At 35.9% G+C, this 4,652-nt stretch overlaps 1 protein-coding gene across 1 annotated transcript in view; it reads left to right on the top strand.

Annotated features, from left to right (window-relative positions):
* Positions 1–2,940: 2,940 nt before the first annotated feature.
* Positions 2,941–4,652, top strand: part of LOC109538660 (aromatic-L-amino-acid decarboxylase) — a gene marked incomplete in the record, with an annotated part of 8,994 nt that continues 7,282 nt past the window's right edge. The window contains 1 exon segment of the mRNA XM_048664547.1: positions 2,941–3,173.

Below are 4,652 nucleotides of genomic sequence, written 5' to 3'. Positions count from 1 at the left end.
AAAATTCCATGTTTTCCGTCCCGTTTTTGCTCATTTCTCAGAGGCAAAATGAGCAAGAACGCTCATTTGTACATCATTCTAGAGAGAAATAAATGACTTTTTTAGAAAGTGAACCATGGATAAGAAAATGTTGGCAGTTTTCTCAAAAAATGCTTGAATTTAAGAAGTTTTAGATTTGCGTGGTTTTTTTTTGAGTTGCAAAATCCACTTGAACATGGCGCTGCTTTTTTCAAACTTTCTCAATAACCATTTGAGCCACAGAATTCGTTTTGGCATCGTTGGATAGAGAATTGATAAGTCGATTCAGTCGTAACAACATGAGTGAGGAAATTCGAGTAGTTTTAACCCAGAAAGCGAAATGTGAATATCAGACACTTAGGTGCAAGATTATGACAAAATTCCATGTTTTCCGTCCCCTTTTTGCTCATATCTCGGAGGCAAAATGAGCAAGAAAGCTCATTTGTACATCATTCTAGAGATAAATAAATGAAAAGAGTTGATTTTTTGACACCACCCTGTGAATAGAGGCGATGACCGAAAAATTGAAAAACCGTTTTGAGCTATTTGGTTCATCTTCAAACTTTTTCAATCTGCATCCAGGAGCATGTCGAACTTTGCAAAATTTTGCATTTGTTCCGCAACATCGACCAACAAAAGGCAAATGCGGCTTAACAACGCTTCAAACAGAAGCCAAATCGCTTGAAGCAAATCAGAATTTTTCCAGTTGCAAAGTTAAGCCAAATTTGGCTGTGTAACCTTCATTTTGTTGAATAAACCGATGAAAAAACCATCAACTAGTGCCAACATTCAATACAAGTTTTGCTTGTTTAATCTCTTATTTGACTCTCTAGCAATTGATGTAGAAATATCCTATGCTGTACCAAAATGTGCATATTCAAATTTAGCGTTTTATGTCACAATTGCCAGATGGGCTTTTTATCACTCAATCTAGAGACAGGAAAACGGGTTTTGTGGCTCAAAGGGTTCTTGAGATAAGCCGAAAGAAGCAGCGTAAAGTTTGCGCCGATTTTACCGCGTCCAACTAATAATCATCCTAAAATGTTTGCCTTTTGCGTAAACGCTGCCCATATTTTCTCACTTCTCTATCGGCTGGTGCAGAAATTATCGTTCTAGCTCCATTTTCCCTTAGATATGAGCAAAAAAGACGAGACATGTATGAAACTTTGCTTCTACTTTGCCCCTAAATGTGTAATACCTATGCAATTTTCGTATTTTTTAATTATTTATCCAGTGATAGAAAAACAGGCGCTCTAATTGAAATGATTTGTGAGATACGGTCCAAAATGAGGCGTTCTGTTTGCCAAATATTAGTTTGGATTATCGTTCTTTCACACACTCTATACATAGTAGTTTAAAGTTAAACCGATGCCGACAAACAACCGATACTAATCAACGGCTCAATAACGTAATTGGCGCTGGACGAAATGCCGCGCCATTTTCACGTAAATCTGGGCTTTGTTTCAGCAAGACAAGGGGGAATCGGGCGGATGCGCGGGCGTTCCAAGCAGCGCATAGAACACCTACGGGGGCCCAGATTAAATAATAATTGCGATTTTAACTCAAAAACTTGCACAAAAAATTTGTATATGACTGGACACTGTTTCAGACCTTAATCCTTAACCAGTTTTGCGCGTAGAAAATAAATAAATCTAAAAGGTAACGAAAAAAATTAATATTATTTCCTCTATATCATTATGAGCTCCTTGTTTGGAAATTGAGCTGGTCTTTGACCAGATAATCCAATAGAGGAACCGCCACAGCGTATACTTTCCCACTTTAAAAATTTTAGACTAGTGAAACATTCACATTTTGACCGTGCTGTTCAATGATAGCTTGAAGAGTGGTGAAGAAACGCTCTCCAGACTCAATGGCGCACATATTAGCTGAATGGTGGTTCATCGTCTGAGCGCTTGGCTTTTTTTTGTTGCATGTGTGTTTTTTGAGCTCAATGCATAAGAAATATACGATGTTCTTGGATTTGAAGCGTCGTTCCTCCCTGCTACGAACATCGCATAGCATTGGAACCATTTTGAGCGATTTGAGTTTTTCAGAAAAATTGTGAACTGGTGGACTTTCAGAAAGCAAACCATTCGACAAATTTGAAGTGGTTTGGTGGCTTTGGTAAAAAAACATGAGCGAATGTTGTTAAAGAGCTGCATCCCATGGGAAAATCTCTGGGTATCTTTGATACAACGCCAACATGCCAAAGCCCATTTATGTCCATCAGTTAGTTCAATTATCCATGTTTAGTCCGAGCCAGTATCTGTGCAATTTTGCTATGTTAAGTCATTTGCGTAATCGTTCAAGAATTTCATATAGTTTTCTGTTCCATGCGAGAGATTATTTTCCAAAGCGGGCGCATCATAAACGAAATATTCTTAAGAGTTAATTAATTTTTAAATGAATATTAACCTTTTAGTGCGTGCATTTTATTTTATATTTAAACCATTCGATTTTAGTATCAGTTTCTTTCCTTTCGGTAGTTACTCATGACCCATAATTTGTTTTTATTTTTCAATAAACTCAATCATTATCTATCATCACTATGTCTACCATCCCCATCATTGCGAATTTTTAATGAGAAATTCGAAAAGTAACATGTTACTTTTGGAACGGCAGTTGGAACCTAATACCAAAGTGAACGTTGTAACCTGTTCCAGAAAAATAACCGTTTAGCACACCTGTAATACACACTGTATAATTTAGATTAATTTAAAACATTATGCTTGATGATGGACGACTGCATTGGTCATTCAAAAAAATACCAGTAATTAATAAGTTGTTGGATTAACGTCACGGGTTCCACATACTTCTTGTATATCCCCGTTAACCCAATCAAAAGACGTCATCAGGGTTTTACTACAGTGGGTTTTACCATTGCTCACGGATCGATCCTCCCCTCCAGCTGCAGTTCTGAATTTCCCCAACGAACTGAAGGATGAAGGCGAATCAACTGAACGATATCGTTTCGCAGTTTCCATCACGATTTACTGTTCCGCTGTTCGCTGCACAGTTCGTAGGTTACAACCGGTAGCGATAAAGTTTCTTGCTAAACTGTTGAGCGGTTAAGAAGACTTTTTGATTTCGGCGCGGTTAAGGATTCTTTGCGTATTTCAACATAGTTTTGCATAGTTCTTGCTGATTTTTTACAGGTAAGATTTTTTATTTGCTACGCAATGGTCTTTTTGCAAGTTCTAAAATGTATTCGTTCAAGTTTTGTTAGTTTTTTTTTATCAAAATAGTTCTATTTTGGATAGGTGCTCATGTACTTTATGTCTTTATGTCGGATTTTGGCGTTTTAAAGTGCACTGAATAAAGCACATTGAGCGAACAAATGCGGATGGTCCATAAATTTGCAGAAAAAACACTTACAAACTTTCGCGTTTTAAGAACAAGAAGAGAAGAATAAATTTTGCTTTAAGAACTAAAAATAAATATTTTGCGCAATATAATAATCTGTTACATGTAAATATTTGTGAAGAGCCAATGGAATTTTACACTTTTTAAGTTAGAGGAAGATAAACCTACTTTAACAATTCGGATTTTCATTTTGATTGAAGAAAATTCAGAAAACCAGCGCAAATTGCATTGCAGCCAACATTGCATTTCTAACTGCTTCGTAACCATATAACGAATACATTCAGACCTATAAATATGTAGTACCTTTGCATTATTTATTCTATTAATATTTCATGTCTGAGTCGGTTGATCATCATTTATATCGCTTGAATTTGATCCATCTGATCTCAGCGAAAGCTTTTAGATTCCCGAACTATTCGGGCTGAAGTTAGATGGTGCCAATGTAATTTCTGAGTTTAGTAATAGACCGATATTTTAAGTTTTCATGTCTGCTGTTCAAAATTAGAAAGTTTTTAAGGAGTTTTATTTAAGTGCTTCTGCAATCTGTGGACTTTACCTAACCCTAAATAGGTTATAGATATTTAGCCTATATACAGAGTGATTCACATTCAACAAAATGTTCAAAACTTTTTTGAGTTTCCATTAATTTCTCTGTGCTGCAAACTGAGTGTTGATTTATTTCTTAACTATTTCCAAGCAAAATTTGCTTATTGTAATAATCCCGGGTTCATAAGTTGCTGAATTATTATTATTAACCTACTAGTATGTGCTTGAACTCGATGTCAGAAGTATTTTTGAGATTTATTTAACTTTAATTTAAATGCTTATCAATTAAATTGATATTGACTAATCAGAACAAGTCAGGTTCGAAGGTTCCGATAAACATATGTTTTGAACGAAAGCAATGTTTTTAGGTCACATTAGATAGGTAAACTCGTAACCACGTTTTCACTTGACAAATTAACTGCCGGAAAGTACTTGCGGATAATAGACTTGCCATTAGGTGCAAGATTATGTCAAAATTTTATGTTCTCCGTTCCGTTTTTGCTCTTTTCTCGGAATCAAAATGAGCAAGAATGCTCATTTTTACGTCATTCCAGAAAGAACTAAATGGCCTTTTTAGAAAGTGAACTATCGATAAGGAAATGTTGGCAGTTTTCTCAAAAAAGTCTTGATTTCAAGAAGTTTTACAGTTGCGTGTTTTTTTTTGAGTTGCAAAATCGACTCAAACGACGCAACCATTCGAGCCACAGAATTCGTTTTGGCACCGT

This window comes from Dendroctonus ponderosae, unplaced genomic scaffold (genome assembly GCF_020466585.1).
Source record: "Dendroctonus ponderosae isolate FM_Combo_2020 unplaced genomic scaffold, Dpon_F_20191213v2 Dpon_F_20191213_3, whole genome shotgun sequence".
NCBI classification, from domain to species: domain Eukaryota; kingdom Metazoa; phylum Arthropoda; class Insecta; order Coleoptera; family Curculionidae; genus Dendroctonus; species Dendroctonus ponderosae.
Note: the sequence above shows the minus strand (reverse complement) of the source record. Positions and strands in the feature narration are given on the sequence as shown.